At 46.6% G+C, this 18,260-nt stretch overlaps 1 protein-coding gene across 2 annotated transcripts in view; it reads left to right on the top strand.

Moving 5' to 3' along the window:
• The first annotated feature begins 896 nt into the window (after nt 1-896).
• ACAN (aggrecan) overlaps nt 897-18,260 on the top strand; it is a 46,862-nt gene continuing 29,498 nt past the window's right edge. The window contains exon 1 of one of the 2 annotated variants that reach the window (XM_048317600.1): nt 897-1,327. The gene's annotated coding sequence lies outside the window, so the exon portion shown is untranslated. The remainder of the gene's footprint in view (nt 1,328-18,260) is intronic. The other variant, XM_048317599.1, reaches the window with a different exon arrangement.

Here is an 18,260-nt window from a genome sequence, read left to right as displayed (position 1 = left end):
TAGGTCTGCAGTCATAGACCCATCCCCTCCTCTCAAATCACAGTTTTTATCCCTCTCAAAGGTACCAGCAACTCCACAGGAAAAAAAAGACAAAAAAGAAAAAAAAAAAAAAAAAAAAGAAAACACACTACAGTCCTCTCAGCACTTTCTCACAGCTTCACTACTGCCAAGGATTCAGTTATGGATTCCTCCTCAGTTCTGGGGTAGTCTCTTCAGCCTCCACCACTAGTAGGTGTGTACAGGCTCTCCATTTCTCCCCAGTTCACCCCAAATAACCTTTAAGCAAACTCAGTCCCAAATGCCTCCTTTGTCTGCCGTTATATCACTTATCAGTTACTGATGCTCCAGGGGCTTCCCTTTTCCAAATGCAGAGCATCCCTTCCTTCCCTCCATCACCTGCCTCCCTCCCTCAGCAGCAAGTGGGGCCATGCAGGAGTTCCCTACACTGTCCTGTTTGCTGCTGTCTTTGGGCTTCCCTGTGGATCTGCTCCTTTCTGCTCAGACTGCAGTGATATTGACTGCACTGCAGACACAAATACTTTGCTCAGGTTCCTTAATTAGCTTCATCTTATTTTAGTTTGCATAAACCACGTTCTCTTTTTATTGCACAAACTATTTCTTCTCTCTCAACCACTTGTGGTGCCCCAGCCAGTTTGCTTCCAAACCAGAGGGCTAAATTTAATCCCCCCACTCCCCATTCGGCTTTCTCCATTTACAGTATTTTTTTGGTAATGCTTTTTTTTTTTCCCCTTTCTTTTCTTTTCTGGGTTGGGTATTTGGTTTGGTGGTTTGTTGCTTTTTTTTTTTTTTTTCCCCTTCTTTCCAAGAGGCTGGGCTTCCTTTTCTGTCCATAAGCCCTCCTATTTCCCCCTGCCCCCTGGATGCCTGCCTACCTTTACTCTAAAATCCAGTGGAGGATCCAATACACTTAGATGCCAGCTCTTCAAGAGGTATCTAAGGAGGCTGACAGGAGTTTGATGGTCTCTTTTGCAGCCAGTGGCAGCTAATGTGGTCTGAAACCCTCTCTCTCTTTTTTGCCATTCACACACAGTACTTACTCTCCAAGCTTGCTGCTGCTGCCACTGCCTGAAAGGACCTGAAATACCACATAGGGAATTTATTTTGATTTCTTCTGGGAAACCGGGGAAGGAAAAAAAAAAACCAACAAACAAAAACGCAGGAAAATTCATCTGGAGATTGTGAAGAAGACATACAATAACAGCAAGAAGTGGCAAGCTCTTTACTTCTTGAACACTGAAAAAGACCTCGTTTCTCTGCCAGGTGTATGGGACTTAGATTCTGGAAGCACTGCACTGAACTGTTAAAGGTAACGTATCGCACTTTCCTCCCTTCTCTCTCTTTAGTGTCTTTTCCTTAACTTTCCTAATTACTCTACAGAAGCAGGCTCTCAGTCAGTGGATTGGTTGTTTCCCTGGTGAGCAACCAGCAGAGAAATGTGAGAAAAGTTGTAAAACTGATTGAGCCAGAGCTTTTCCCTCCTGCAAGCAGCGCTGCTGTGAAGGGGAGCCTGTGCCTCACCTCGGCACAAAGGGTCCTCAGCAGCATCCCACCCGTTGTGGGGAGCAGACCTATAGCCAGGGGGAACACCTGTGTGCCAAGTTTGTTAGTTGGCTTGGGGAAGGGAGGGAAAGCAAGACAGAGTCAGAGATCCTACAGTCAGAACCACGAGGTGGGAGAGCAGACAGGGTTATCCCCATTCTCCCTCCCCAACAGACCCTCCGACCCATGGGTGTGTGTTTGTGATGGATTCCAGCTGCCGCTGGAGCTCAGGTGATGTGTCTGATCCTGTTCCCGAGCTCTGGGGATGGTGGCTGCTGTCCTGCTGATTTGTTGCAAGTGTCCCAACCAGTGCCGGGGTTTCCTGTGGTCGTGGCTTTGCTCAGTGTCATTGCTCTGCCACAGCGCAGGCAGAGGGTGACCCCTGAGCTGGAGGGGTGTTAAGCTCTGGAGGGGCTGACAAATTCAGAAAGAGTGAAAAGAACCGAGATGCCCGAGGGTTTGACAGCTCTCCCCTTGTGTGAGAATGTCAGGGACTGGCGGCTGGCAGAGTCCCCTGGGTTACTTCCAGTGAGCTGCTCCGGGCGTTCCTCAGTACCTGCCCGTTTTCCGAATCCATTCACAGATGAAGCGTATTTTTAGCAATAGTTTTCAGGGAGCTGAGCTCTTCTCCAGAAGTAGAGCGAGCAAAAAAAGGTTTTATTTGTCAGAATCTCTGTCAGAAGTTACTTATTTCCACTCATTTACTGCTCTTTAAGACCTTTCATTTAAATCCTGTGCTCAGTAGTGCTCTGCACACAGAAGAAAGAGTACATTTTAACCTTTCCCTTTTGAGTTGTTTAGCCAAAAAACGTCAGTTTGAAAAGCTTCCCTTGGTTTCTAAAATAGCTTTGCCAGATGTGGAAAGGGGAAAACATCCCACAACGAAATAGTTGGGAGAGAGGAATTTCTTAGCATTCCTCACTACTTTGGTTTTCATCTACAAGCTCCTGGTAAAGGATGTCGGCTGGGCAGAGGGGCCAGTGGTTTGGGGACTGAATTTCATGGGGTTTCAAATCCTGCAAAGGCACTATTGGAAGCTGAACTATTTCTTTCTTTGCTTTGGTTGTTTGATGTTATATTTTCCTGCTGTTTTGAAGGGACTGTATCTGCCTGACAGGTCAAAGGGGACGCTGCCCCTTTCTGAGATGTTTCAAGTTGTTGTCAGAATGGAAAAGGGGAGGCATCACCTCCCACCATCACTGGGCAGGACAGAGACTGAGCTCTTTCTGCAGCCTGAGCAGTCTTTGGGGGGAAGCTCCATCTGTTCCGCTTGAACTGCTGTTTAATGTTTCATATAATCACCTCCGTGTACAGTAGCCAGATTTGACAGCAGCACGGGGGCTGGAGGATGGATGGGCAAAGAGAGCCGACAGGATAGGAAATTGAGGGTGTGAAAGAGGCGGAGGGAAAACTTGCTAAGGAAAAGAGGACACTAAACAAAATTCAGCAGACTTAGATTCCATCAGAGCAAACTCTTTGGTTTTGAGCTCTTTTGCAAGCTCATTGCTATAAAATACTCCCCAATAAGTGAGGAATATTAAGAGGTTTAGAGGAAAAGAGGATGGATGGTATCACTTAAAAGACAGAAACGAATGAAAAAAGATCAGATTGTTGTTCAGTGCTCTGGTATCACCCAGGGATGGACATAATGATTAGGAACACTGGAACTCCAAAGTCCACTCCGTTATTGGTCTTTACTCTCCTCTTCCCTCTCCGGGGCAGATCCTCTGCAAACATAAGTTGCACAGACCCGGTGACTTCACTGCCTTCCCGTGCTGACTTACACCCGTCGGCAACGTGGGCCGGTGGAGAGCCAGCTGGTCCCATTTTAAAATCAACGGGACCTTTCTTAGCTGCCTGAGGCATCTTTTCCACCACCACCCGCCTCCGTCTCCTTGCTTCCCCCTTCCCTTGCCAGTGGTGGGATGGCTGCTCTACCACAAGACAACCTAACGCGAGTTGCTCTCCTCCGCCTCCTCCTCCTCCTCCTCCTCCTCCTCCTCCTCCTCCTCCTCCTTTTTTCCCCCCCGCTTCCCGAGCCCTCTGCAGCCTCCACGTGTGGAACAAGCCGGGCTGTGTGTGCCGCTCTCAGGCAGCTTCCCAGCAGCAGCAACAAAAGCCGTGTTCATAGCGGGTCTGGACCACATAGGGAGCCAGCGCACGACGGCTGCCGAGCAGCCCAGAGCAGCCGGGGCTGTGTAAAGAGTGCAGGAGAGAGAGGGACAGCAAAGAGAGGGAGCTGTTATATATTTAAAAAAAAAAAAAAAAAAGTACTTGAGCCCAGTGCAACAACGGAAACCTTACAGTTTACTTTTAAAAACTCAGAGCTTCCTTGTGAGCGGGCAGAACAGCCCAGCCTGTGTGTGCGGGGCAGGGCTGCGGGCTCTGCTGTGTGCACAAGGGCGGTGTGTGAGCGCTGCCTCCCTCCCCTCCCTCTCAATGGGCTCACAGTATAAATCTAAAGAAGCTTTTTGTTGGCCTGATGAATAGGCAGGGGGTTTTGTCGCGCTACCCGCGCAGCCTTTTTTGAGACGCTTCACACCGAGATTTTTTTTTTCCTTCGTGTGCTTTTCATTGGACTTCCCTTTTTTAAGAAAAATTTCCACATCTCCCTCGCATGACGTTCTCCCTCCCCAACGATTGCTCCATACAGACCAGAGAGCAGAAGGGTGGGGGAAGGATGAGAAGTACCAGAATCATTCCACTTGCACACCCCAAGACCCTCCGTGTGCTTCAGCTGTCGAAATGCCCTGAGGTGTTAAGTAGCAGCCCCGTGGACCGCCTTGCTCCCACTTCCTTCCCCTGCTTTACAAGCCCAACTGCTGTGCCATCGGCTGTAGTGATCTAATTCTCCCAAAGGCTCCAGCACGTTGATGGAGGCAGCTGGAGCCGTGTCACTGCTGTTGTGACCAAGCAAGGATAAGGGAGATGCTGTGCCTTGAGCATGGTGGTCACATAGCAAGGTCCAGAAGCCACCAGGACCCCATTCCTGCTGTATGTGCTGCATGGAGGTAGCCTGGAAGCTGGCTTTGCCTGTGGGTTTCTGTTCTGGAAACTGGTTCTGCCAGTGCCTGAGGCTGGCTGAAGGGGAAACCTTGCTGTGCAGGGGAGCTGGACAGGAGGACAGCCACAGAAAGAGTCCTGCTGAGAGAAGGGAGCAAGAGATGAAGGTAGGGAAATGGGAGATCTTTGACAAGCATAATCCTCTGGGTTTTCACCCTTGTAGTTTTTCCTTACGTCAACCAAGGCATAGCAACTCATGGCTTTTCCATAAAAGCCAGTTTATAGAGCAAGCCAGAGGACACTTGGGGCAGTTGAAGTAGGGAGAACTTTGGGCAAGACCCAAAATTAACTCAGGTGAGTGAATAGTCCTACCTCATTGCTCAGTTCCTGCCAGGTTGTCACTATGTCCTAATTGCTTGGGGGCTTATAATGGAAAGGAGCAGTGATGGCAGTGAAGAATTTGGGTTATGGGATGTCCCAGGAGAGGCAGGTCTGGACAGCTTGACCTGGAAGATGTGCTTGCTATGATATTAGTGAGGCACCACACGAGCCTTGAACACATGGATAGTCCTGGTTGCCAGCGTGTTATCAGGGAACCACCTGGGAGCCAGGGATCTCCTGACACACCTTGCTGTGGGGGAGCTGAACCCCGCCTTCCTCTGTGCCAGCAGAGGGTAGGGCAGGTCCTGGAGGAAAGGGACTCACTTCAACAGGGGCCGTATCAAGTGGCACAAGACAAAAGGGCATCTGCAGGAGCAACCACCTCGTATCATGGGGATGAAGTGATCAGGACAGCAAATTTCTTCTGGCAGGGTGGTGCTCACAGGTTAGGCCTGAGGGGTAAAATTGCCTATTAAGCCATGCCAAATAGACCTAGTGTACATTAGTGGGAGAATATGGAATGTAAATACTCATGCTTCAAGGCAGAAGGCAACCACTGAATGCCTCGTGTTAAAAAGAAACTTCCTCCTCAGCAATTTTCTCCCTATTTTTCGATGATGAGAACTTTGCTCTGAAGCTGGTAATATAGGTCTTGTCTAAGGCAGGATACTGGTCTGAACACACCATTGGTTTCATCTGGTCTGGCAATTTCCATGTGTCTTTGGCTTCTCCAATGCCCTTGGTTAGCAGTGGGCAGAAGACTTGGCAGAACACTTTATTATTTGTTTATTTAGTAGTGTAGACAACCACTGAAAGACAAAAGGAATCGTTTGTTGTGGCTGCAGACATATGGGTTTGACTTAACAGGAATAATTCGACAGGACACAAAAATCTGTAGGGAAAACTAAAAGGAAATAACCAAGGAACATCTCCTGCCTGAGGTTAGATCACAGACTGGATGAGAAAGGTGTGTGAAAAAAATGCAAAGGCCAGCAGCTGATAAACAGATGAAAATGTTACTGATCCCTCCCAGCTGGAGGTCCCATCCATCATTTGCACCTCTGCTGAGAGAGCAGTCGCTGAGCTGGTGATTGAATAACCTGTAATCCACAGCAAAACCTGCAGCTCCTGCTGGGATCCTGCACAGGGTCAGGGATAAGCACCCCTGGAAATCCCCAGGCACCACAGGCTTTGCACAGGGCAGGGCAGATTCAGTAGTTTTGCTGGCATAAATCTACTGACTTCAGAAGATTATTCCAGTTTAGCAGCCCTGTGGTAGAGCAGCTGTAGATCTCAGTACAATTAACATTACATCATCTGTACCACAGTTTCAAGGTTGAAATAATCATGTAGGTTACATATTGGAAATTACAGAATGGCTTTCATATAAATGACTAACTGTCACTGTTACTTACCCCAAAAAAATAGTTTCTCTGGTGTTGGGTGTATAAATAATACCCTGTACCTCTATAGTGCTCAGCTTCAAAGTAATACTTCAGTGCTGTACCACAACAAACACCCTCCCATTCTGTAATAGCTGGTCTGCAAATGATGTCTTTTCCTCTGTTGTAAATTACACCATGCAGTTACTGCCACTGCTGCTATTGCATTCGGCCTGGTTAGTAAGTAATACTCTTTCCCTATCATTGTATCTGGGGTTTAAATAATAACCTGTCCTCCTACAGGAGTTGGCATGTAAGCATCACCCTCATCCTGCCTGGCACTTTGGAGTGCACAGAACATCCGGCTGCTGCAGAACAAATTGCAGCTTTCCTGTCCATAGTATTTGCCCTCTAAATATTGCCCTGCTGTTTTGTATAGCACTTATTGTATAAATAATACCCTGCTGCCTCGTGGTAATTGATATGTAAGTGATCCCATCAGGCTGCAGGGTTCTTACTCTGCTAATACTGCCTACTACACCAGCACTGTGCAGAGAGGGACACTGGGCTCCCAGCTTAGCCCTTCACCACTGATACTTGGGCCTTCTCTCAAAAAACAGGGTGGTCAGTGGCCACAGAGCTAATGCTACCGTGCAATCATCACTGTGTGCCAGCAGGAAAAGCGATCAGCCCTTTGTTTAGCCAGCTAGCCCGTGGGATTGTGACCCTTCCTTGCGTCCTTCAAGACCAGGAGCCATTTTTCCAGACTCAGGGCAAAATCCTTGTGCCTTCATAATTCCCAGATTTCCTGCAGCATGTCTCCTGAAAAAAGCTCTTGAGGCTACTTAGAGCAGATATCACTTGCCAGTCCTGTCGTGTGGCTTCCTGCCTGTTACAGGAGCCATGGAAAGGATTCAGCACCACCAGTAATGTTGAGATGTGTTCAGCAAAGGACAGAAGGGTCTTCATTGCTCTTATGGTTCAGCTCTGAACCTGTCCAGCATTTTGAAATGCTCCAGACCAACCCCAGCATGCCCTTGATCCCCTCTGCAGTGCTGCATCCATTTCATCTGCAAAATCATTCCCCTATCAGCACAGCGATAGGCACGTGCACCTTCCTTTGTACCCATCAGCATATGAATATGTTTTGGGCCATTTTGGCCATTCTTTTGCCAAATCCAGGTAGGCATGTGGGTTACAGACATGACGAACTCAGAGTCAACCAAGATCTTCATTTCAGTTCACCTTCAATGCTGTGCTTCCAGCTTTCACTGGCACTGGCAGCATATCTGAATTATCTTGCCCAGGCACCATCATCCCTCTGAGAAATACAGCTTCAAGTTCAGTGTGGGCTACAAAGCCTTCCTGAGAAATAAGTTCTCGACTGAGCTGGCCTCTGCTGAATATCACACTGCCCTTTTCCAGATTTTAAATCCTCACAGGATACCTCACTTCTGCTCTTGTTTTGGTCATTTGCATACAATTGCCATTGGCTTCCTACTTGAATAAGCACATGAAACTGACATAAACACATGTGCTTTATAAATGTTGTGCTCAGCCCTTTCTTTCCTGGATGCTAAGGTTCTACACTCCTTCTCCATCTACCATGGCACCTCATCTGTTCAGGAAATGGAGAAAGGGTATTTTGGCAACTTCAGGATCATAGTCTAGCGGAAAAAAACAAGAAGGTTGGGGTTTTTATGCTTGAAATGGAAACTTTCTCACACTGCAGTCTCAGATTAACACTGAAGCTTTACTCATTTCTCCATTGTGTGTACTGGCAAAAGTGAAGACAAATACATTGGTTGGCACCTTCTCTTCAACCCTGGCACAGTTCATTTCCAGTTTCTTCTATTCTCCAACTGGATTGTTTTCTGTTCTGTAACTTCAAGTGCAGCTGACTGGTTTTCTGTAAATCTGCATGCAGTTCCTCACCCATCAGAGATGTGTCTCTCTTCTGTGCTGTTGGGTATAATTAAACAATAATATTGCTAAACTGGTTGGGTACGAGGGTCATTAGATGCTCAGATAGCTGATTGGATTTATCTCCCTTATAAAATTAGTCCTTTTCCCGAAGTTGCTTTAGAGATTCAAAGCCAGTTTTACAGCAGAGTACCCAAAGACAGAGAAAAGCAATTCTGCAAATTCCATTATGTGCCTTGCTCATCCATTTGCATCTCTAAATTCTGAAATATTGTGCACAGTTTGTCAGACCATCAGAGTTTTACTGCACAATTTTGACATGCCCAGAAATCTCACAGCATCTCACGAGAGACCACTGTACCCTTTGCTATAGTGTCAAAACTTGAACTCAAGATCCTTGAAAGCTCAGTTTAGAAGCAATCTGTTGAATTTGTTAATGACCAGTGGGTCTGGTGTCTCTTGCTCTCCAAAATACTTGCTTTTAGCTTTCATTCCCTTTTGCAACATCCTTATGGTGAGAAGGAGATTCACTGAGCTGTGCAGAGAGCAAGCACAGAGCTCACAGCCAAAGGGGAGAGGATGTCCAGCATGGATTTTGCACACCCCAACACCCACAGGAGGCTCGAGAGACTCCAGATATTGGCTGGACAAGGCTGGAGTCTGTATGGACCAAACTTTAAGGGCCAAAATGAGTATCAGTGTAGCCCCTCACCTTCCCATTATACTTTCATTAAAAATCATTCACTTAAAGCATGACTCATGCAACTGTGTTTGCGGGAATGCTCATCCTGGGTGTTAGAGAATATTTTTGGTTTGAACATTTTGCTGTTTTCCTGAACATCTCTCCTGTTGTGTGGTTTATTTCAGTGGTGCCTCAGTGTCCACTAATGCTGTGATGGCTCTTCAGTTGCAGCTGTGGAATTTCCATGACCTGCAGGCTGCTCTGTGACAGTGCCCAAATGTTATGTATGATTTGATCCAGTTCTCACACTGTGTGTAAAATCCATAGAGGATTTTCCTCTCTGTATTGTCTTAAGGAATCACTTCTTCTTCTGTCTGAAAGCAGAGTGCTCTGTGCTAACTTGTGGGGATTTAGACATCCTTTTGAGGGCTCTCCCTGCTGTCTTTTCAAGACTTGCAAGCAGTTACCTGTCTAGACTAGGTTTTAATAGAAGAATTTGGGATTAATGTTCCCAGCCTCAGAGTTAAATGGTGTCTTTACTACTGATTCCAGTGGTAACTGGATCTGGCCACCAGATAATTTACCTGCCCATCTTACTGGGAGAATGACAGGATAGGTTAAAATAAATCATAATTATTACTTGCATTTGAATTGGTCTTTTATGCTAATACTATAAAATGAATTCTACTTTTATCCAGTTTCTCTTCATATTGTTGCATATTTGAGTCAAAATACCAGCATAACATGCTCCAGGATCCATTTTAAAGCCCACATCTCCTCCATCAATGCTGGACCATATTTGCAGGTTTTAAACACATTGCCAGGCAGTTATTCTGCCTACAAGGGGATCTGTGTTGGTGCCTTTCTGTTCCTCAAAATGTGGGCACTGTTGGTTTTAAGGTGTCCCACATATCTCTGGAAAAACAACATTTTCTTCTGCCCTTACAGAATACTTCACCAAACACTGGACAACGTTTCACCGCTCTCCCTCAACCACATCTCACACACAGGAATTTATTTACCTCTCAGAAAACTTGTTTTTCCCGTCTAATTGCTGTTTGGGTTTCCTCCATACCTCACTTTCTCTTTTTGAATGTATGACAAATGGACTTTGCTTAGCAAACTGCAGATTTTGGCTCAATGGCAGCAGCTCTTCAAATGTCTGTGGCTTGTGTTAAGGTTACATTTCTTTCCCTTCACAGTCTGCACCTCACAGAATAATTTTATATTTCATGTAAGAACCTTGCTTTTATTCAGGATTCCCATGGTCTCCCCAAATTCACATTTGTGCTCTCTAGGCTTGGCCAGCAGCATACTTTCTGGATTCCAAGATCTCTAAGGCAGAGATTGTCTTCTGCTTGTGCTGGGGTAATTCAGTGGAGTCCTCAGATCTGAGCTGTAATTAAAGGATTATTGATATTATTGACCGTAGACTGAAACCCATTTTGGAGAGGGTAATTGTCTTCCTCTTGCTCCCCCTTCCAATGTCACATCCACACAGTTTTCTCCTAAGTTATATCGTACCTAAGCCCATTTATAAAATCACGTGTATGTAGAGAAAAGGATCTCTATATACAAAATATACCTTCAGGTCACAGAGTTTGGCTGTATTTCCAGTGCAGCGTCTCTGTTCTTTAGGGTAGTTTCTCCGTGTGTTTGAAGGGATCAGACCTTTCAGTGTGGGCAGAGTTTCAAGTAGACACTGAGACCTCTTTTGGAAAAAAAAAGGAAAACGCTGTGATTGAGTTTTGGACTGAACAATGGGTCCTATATAACTAAAAATTTATCCTTTTACCTTTGTTGCTTTTTTCAGGAAGTGTTTATTTGAAGGGTTTTCTTGGGGAAGTTTTGTCCTGAGCCACGATGGAAATCTCAAGACAAGGAATTGAAGCTCTTCTGCCACTTATTCTCTCTCTTATGATGAGGAGTCCCATTACCTTTCCTCCTGGGTGGATGAATACATCACCCAGAGAACAACATCCACTGCGGGGGGGGGGGGGGGGGGGGGGGGTCAGAGGCTGAGAAAGGACAATTTCTTAGGCATCTTTTCTATCACCTTGCTCCTTTCTTTCTAGCTCCCTGCCAGTCTCATAAAACAGGACTTAAAGCTTTTGAGGTCTCTGATGGATGGTCCTTCTCTGTGGCAGCCCCAAAACAAGCTCGTTTGGCTGTGAGCTATTTTGTCGTTATCTTCTTTCTTGTCATGTTTTGTTCTCTGCTGTACAATTTGGCTTGGTTCTAAAGCACCACTATAGTAGAAAAACACAAGAGAGAGATTTATTTTCTGCCTGGAGTCCCTGTTGGTTTCTTCCCAAGAAGAAAAGGACAGTCTGAACCAAAGGCAGGAATTACTGTTTGGACAAAGTGACCTGACAAGGGCATAGGAGCAGTGGAGGAGTGTCTGTGCCCAATGGAAGTGCTCCTAGCTCGGAGAGCTGAGCATCCCTCAGTGTTCCCTGCACAGTGAAATCCCCTTGGAATGAATAACTGGTGCAGGACAGGACAGTTGACTGCACTCTATGCCCCAAAAGAACAGAGCAGTACTAAATTAAACAGAGAACTTATAGACTGAGCTAGTTAAATTAAGTTAAACACACAGTGTGTGCCTTAGTTAAGAGTGAAGAGAGCACTGTACACCAGAAGGGTCTCCTGCAGGAACAGTCTGAGCACACAAAAAAAGGAAGGAACTGTGCAGGGATGCTGTGCCATGAGGATGCTCAGAGGTCTGGAGCACTTCTTCTTTAGAGACTGGCTGGGAGAGCTGGGATTGTTCAGCCTGGAGAAGGCTCCAGGGAGAGCTTAGAGCATGTTCCAGTACATAAATGGGCTGCAACAGAGCTGGAGAGGAACTTGGGACAGGAACATGTAGTGACAGAACAAGAGGGAATGGACCCAAGCTGACAGAGGGCAGTTTAGATTAGATATTAAGAAGAAGTTCTTTCCTGTGAGGGTGATGAGACACCAGTACAGGTTGCCCAGAGAAGCTGTGGATGCCCTATCACTGGGAGGGTTCAAGGCCAGGTTGAACAGGGCCTTGAGCAATCTGGTCTAGTGAAAGGTGTCCCTGTCCACAGCAGAGGGGGTTGGCACTGGATGATCTTTAACATCCCATCAAAAACCATTCTGTGACTCTATGACTACCAGGCGCCCTGAGATGGCAATGGCTGGGGGAGTGTCTGGGGATGAATACAGAGGGAAAACATGAAAGAAGAGATTATCTGGTGAGTTTTCAACAGGGCTTTAAGCCATCCACACACTTACAGGAAAGCCCCTGGTTTGTACAGCCAGACAGCAGCCCTGGGCACTGCCCCTGCCCAGCACCTGCCAGTTGCTTGGCTCTGTCCCTGGAAGGGAGCAAGAGGGAGGGCTTTGTCCATGGTCCACAAAATCATTCACCACTGCTAAAGCTGTCAAGAGGGGGACAAAGTGGTCTGGGAGAGCTGGTCAAGGAGGAAATGAGAGGAGACAGTGAACCATTCTCCTGCTGTCATGCAGGAGGCAGTTTCGGGGGTGCAATGCCCAGCCATTGATTAAGTTTTCCTAGAACCAGAGATGGGAGTGAAAAGCTGCTTCTCTTCTTTAATCCTTCCTGTACCATTCAACCTCCTAGAGAAGTACAAGCTGGCATGGCTGTTTTGTGCTCAATTTAGTTGTCAGAAGTTTGCTGGCAGAGGAAATGGAGAAGTAGGAGAGTCTTGTTCAACACAGCCAAAGCAGCAAAACCCTCATTTATAGTCCGAATGTGAAGCTTGTGGTCCCTTTGTACTGTGTGCCCTCTCCATAAGCTGGAAGGCAAAGCGAGCCCAGTGCCTTCAGAACTGAGGGTGATCATGTCATTCCCAGACAAGAGACTGCTTTGGTGAAAACCTACCCAAATGCTCTGGTAAAGACCCTTCTTCTGACACCAGAGTGTGTGAGATCCTTCAGCAGCAGTAGCAAAACCCACACTTGCATTGTGGTTGGGGGTTCACGTTGCTGCCAGAGGAATTATCTGAAGTCCCAGAGAGTAGCAGCTGAGAGGAAAAGCTCTTTTTCTTCTAGGACTTCCTCCGCTTGCCTTGCACAAAGAATGTCTGTGAACACTTGATATGCATGTGTCTTTCTAAGGAGTCACAAATATTTTGAGGATCTGGATACGTGAGAAAACAGTAATCCCTTGCTTCTCCAATGAAAATGCCAGTGATCTGCTCAGTAAGAAAAGATTGTTCTCCGTCTTCTGGAGTTATGAAGAAAAAAAATATGCCAAGAAATTGGTAGATTTCAAAACTTGCAGATTATTTATGGCAAATAGTAACAGTCTCTTGGACCACTGGCACTACCTCCTGAACAGCACGTGGCAGGATGGCTCCCCTCTTTCAGCCAGTGACCAGAAAACCTCAGGCCCTCTGCCATGCCATTTGTCCTTTTGTCTTCCAGGTCATCCCAAAGGGAGGATCAGTTTGAGATTCCACCTTCCTAGCAAAACTAAACTGTTCATGTCTTGAATTTATGAGACAGGAAATCTACTTGGGAGGAAAGCCGGGGCTGAAACAGCCTCATTTAAGGAAATCTAAGCACACTGTTTACACAATGTCTGGAATTAATGCAGAGAAAACTTTCAGGTGCCAACTTTGGAAAGAGAAAATGGGGAGCAAAAAGAGGCAGATACTGAGACTGTGATGAAGCTGGAAGCTCTTCCTCCAAGCTGGATGAAAGGTTGCTTTTACTGCTACTAAGCACCAGCAGCATGCTGTACTCTCTATGGCAAGGCCCAGATAGGATATGATTGCTCACCCAGCTCTTTTGTGTCCAAGATGTGACACTATAAAGAGGTTTAATATCACCAGCTGTGTGCATTCCCAGTAGGGACAGCCTCACCAAAGATCGTGGTGGAGTCTGATGTGTGGAGCACATCAGTAGAAAGTGTCCTTAGCAAGAGGTTTCTGCAGTTTTGTATCTTGTGAGAGGTGCCCATTCCCATGAAGGGACATTATTGCAATGGGGCCACGTGGTCACAGCACACCATTAGTGTGACCCACGGTGTGGTCATTACAGAGACCCTACAGCCACGCACATGGTCCTGTGGCTCTCACCTTGAGTCTCCTGAGGTTGTTGCCATTCCAAGCTAGCGTGATGTCTTCTGCCTATCTGGAAGGATCACTGTGAAGCTGGCAGGAAACAGCTTTGCAATGTCTCTTCCAGTGCCACCCAGTGCCCTGTTAGGTGAACTTCCTCATGGCATTTCTTGGGAGCACATATGTTGCATTCAAGGTGATGTTGGGTAGCAGAGCATTGACAGTTATCTGATCTGGGCAGTAATGAGAAGAGTCTGTGAAGATTTATGTCTCCATGCCTACAGATTCTGTAATAAAACATGGTTTCAAACACTTTATTGCTTTCTGGAAAGCCATCCTTCTGAAGGGCTGAGCTGGGTCAGACCAGAAGGGTTGTCCATGAATTCTTTAAGGTCTCTTCCAACCCAAGCCATTCCATGGTTCTTTGGAATCTTCTGCCAGCGTAGAAGCGCTGCAGAGATTTGCTGTTCTGCAGTCACATTCACACCTCGTTCTGCAGCCAGAGAGGGATGATTTCTTATTGTTAAGGCTACACCTTTGCATAAATGAGGCTTCAGCCTTCTCCTGAAACAAGTGAGAAGTCAAATTCTGCACAAGGGAAAATCTCCAGTGCAGCCTGTTCATCATCCACATGCTCCAGCAGAGCAATAGGACATCCTGTGGTGGGGACAAGTGGATGCTGCCACTCAGATGAGCTTTATCTGTCCTACACAAGCTCTCTCAGAGGGTTTTCTAGCTCCCTCAATCTTTTCTTCCTCCTCCTCCCTACTGGGCTTTAGTAGCTCAGATCCTAGGTGCACAGAAACAACAGCTTTTGTGGTTTTCATGGGGTTTATACTGAGCCAGTGCATTTGGATGGAAAAAGCTGTCAGTTGAAGGACTTGCTGCTGACTTCCTTGGATCATGGCCCAAGCTGCCATCTTCACACCTCACATCCAAGGAGGTTCTGGTTTCTCTTCTTTTGTGTTGTGCTGGTTTTGCTTCTTGTGTCTTTCGGGGGAGTTTCACTTAAGGCTGACAGCAGCTCCAGATAAAAAGCGTACAGGATATAAGGAGACTTTATGAAGTGCATAAACACCCACCAATCCCTAAAAATTAGATGTCTAACAGTGCTCCAGGCTCCCTTGCTTGCTGACAGAAAAGGCTGAACCCCTCTTTAAAGGATCTCAGCTGAGACATCTATTTTACAAGGAGATTAACTGCTCTTTAGAAGTTTCTGTTCCTCCTCTTGGGCTGGAGAGGGTTTTGAGTGTGAGCTTCTACCAGACTCAAAGGCTCGTTGTTCCCTTGAATTCAGAGGCTTCAGTGCCTGTTTGAGCGTAGCTCTGGCTTTCCATATCAAGCAGACACTTGGAGCCATGGCAGCCCAGGGCTTGGTGCTGATCCCACACCTTGCCTGAAAGGCTCCAGCTGTCATCTGCTTGCCATAGTGGGTATTTTGCCACTTCTCTATCCTTGAAGGATAGAAAAATTACCGTGGTGGGTGCTGCTAGTGGCAGACAATTCTGGTTTTCCTGCAAGAGGGCTAGTTTTGGAACAGCTGGTGGTTTGGGTTTCTGCTGTCCTGGAGCCTGTAAGTTTAACTTGTTGCTGAAATCAGTGGAGATATAATGAAAAACCAATGGAAATCAGGGGAAGATGAGAGCTGCTCTGTGGCAGATATCAGAAAAGAGATAAATGCTTGGGAGACTTTTGTGTTCAGTCAGAGTTTTGTTCCAGACCATCTGTCTGAGCTTGGATCACTAACTGAACCTAGCACAGGATTGTTTAGTTTTGCTAAGATTTCCTCTGGCATCCTGCTCTTTGAAAGCATGAGCAGCATGCAACCTTGAGCATTTTGGCTTTTCCTGTAGTGTGTGTACACTAAAATCAGATAAACAGTCAGACTATAACAGACTGCAACTGTTTTATTGGAAGAGAAGTCATAAAGACACTGAAAAGGATAGAGCATAGCACCATCTTTGGGTCTCTGTGCCGGAGGACAGAGAGGAGCTCTGGAGCTCATGTCATGGCTAAAGGCACCCTGGTACCATCACCAGGGTGCATCAACAGAGCTGTCTGACCATGGCCATACCTGCAGTGGCAATGGGTGCTTGAGGACGGGAGCCAGCTGAGGCTTGAGGTGAAACCTCCCATTATCCCTAATCTTCAATAAATGCTCTGTTTTGTGCCTTATGCACTAAAAGTGCCTCAGTGCCACCAGTTTGCCATCCCCTGCAGCAATCCAGGCAGCCAGTGCTGCAGGGCTGCCAGGACCACATCCCTCGATGACAAAATATCTGAGCAGTTGCTGCCATGTGTCTTTCTGATTGGGGGAAAACAAAAAGAGGTTATTGTTGCAGGGATGGTTTCAGAAACGAAGCACCCAAGCATCCAAGCTGCTCTGCACATAAAGGTCTTACTCACAGAATGGTTAGGAAGCCAGACAGAATGGAATATTTCTCCTATTTTCTTTGCAGCTGAAAAAACATGAAAAATCACAGGAGCGCATTTACTGCCATATTTCTGTTCCAAAGTTTGCCTTATTTAAAAAGAGAAGAAGAAGAAGAAATAAAACCGGTTTTTCCCACCTCCCTCACTCCCTCCCCTCCCCCCTCCTTCCTTCCCTCCCATTTCCTGGACCTGGCTGAGGTTTTTAACTGAAAAACCCTGAGTCCAGCAGAGAGGCTGGGAACACACAGAGGGACAATAAAGTGTTTGTTTGTAGAGATCACAGAGGAACAGTCTGTATTTTACAGAGGAGAGGAGAAACCACCGTTTCACCGAAGCCTACAAGGGCACAGGATGTGCTCTCCTGATGTCCCTGCTGGGTCATGGGGTCTCCTCAGACCTCATCAAACCCCTGGTCCCAAGTGCTGGTGCCTGAAAATAATAATGCTGAGAAAAGGCTGGATGGAGGCGACCACACATCCTAGAGAAACTCAGGTCCGTTCCCTGGTGGGGAATAAACTGGGGATGGAAAACCAGTTGAAGAAAGAGAATCCAAGGCTAAATAAACAGAGCTGCTTGCTCAGGAGCCTCTTTATATTCATAATTTTAGAGGAAATATTGTCTTTGGACATGCGCTTATGTCCAGGCATATCTTCGAGGTAATGAGTGACATTTTATTAGCTGCCAGAAGGAAAATGCAAGTGCGCTAAAGGCTTTCCAAAACTGAGAGAGAAGAAAGCTTGAAATGATCCATCTGCCCCTACTAAAAAAAAAAAAAGGAAAAGAGGGCAACTATTGCAACAAGGGCAATTGACATGGTCTGGAGCAAGCAAAGGCCACAGGAGGAAAAACTGCAAATGGGACTCAATTAAAATAGACTAGAACAGAAAATGCTTTGCAGCAAGCAAACGTCTTCAGCTGTGCTGCAAACAGGCCATCTGGCTATTTTCCACTGTACAGTCTGACTGTGTAGGTACTTTGTTGAGCTTCCACTCCAGTGACTTTTCCTTTTCTTGCTCTCTCCACATTCTCCAGCCCTTTGAAAAGCTGGGGATGTGGTTGGAAGAGCAAGGGATTAAACCTGTCTGCACATAGGTACACGCTTCCCTCCACACACACTTAGATTCTCAAATAAACATATTTATATGCAGCCAGTTGAGGACACTGCACACAACCTGATGCAGAAGCACGGTCTTAGGAGTAAAATAGAGTGGCAATAAACTTCAGTGACAGGGACAGTTGTTCTCCAGGGTGGGGAGCTCCTGAGCCTACCAGCAGTTCCCAACCCTGTCCTTTTCAGAAAGGCAGGAGTTTTTTCCTGAATTCTTCCTGGCCCAGGCTGAATTGGAGAGGACCTTGTTGCTGTCTTGGGCACTGGTTAGAGATGGTAGGATGGCCAGAATTTTTGTGGCAGCTTGGTTGGATTCTTGCTCCTCCAGATTGCTCTGTACCCCACACAGGGACAGTCATCCTGATGCAGAGGCGCAGCCGTGACCTTGTGTAACTTGCCCTGCCTCCTTCTCTCTTCTCACCACAAAATCTGCCTGCTCCAGCTGCTCTCCCAGAAAGTGCAAATGGAGTTTCTCAGGAAAGCAGTCTGCAGGGATAGGAGGTGTTTTTGTAGCATGGACCTGGCAGAAAGCATAGTGTGACCATTGCTGCCTGTCTGGAGGGCTCTGTGCTGCAAGAATTATCCCCTTGCAGTGCTCCCTGCTAGAGCCTGGACAAACCTCTCTTTTCAGCTCCACCAAAGTGTGTGAGGAACAACTTCTCCTCAGGGTGACTTCTTCTGCCAGAAGAGAGGGACTCTGGAACTGAATTCGAGTTTGCCAGCAGTGATCTGGT

Source organism: Corvus hawaiiensis, chromosome 13 (assembly GCF_020740725.1).
Source record: "Corvus hawaiiensis isolate bCorHaw1 chromosome 13, bCorHaw1.pri.cur, whole genome shotgun sequence".
NCBI classification, from domain to species: Eukaryota; Metazoa; Chordata; class Aves; order Passeriformes; family Corvidae; genus Corvus; species Corvus hawaiiensis.
Note: the sequence above shows the minus strand (reverse complement) of the source record. Positions and strands in the feature narration are given on the sequence as shown.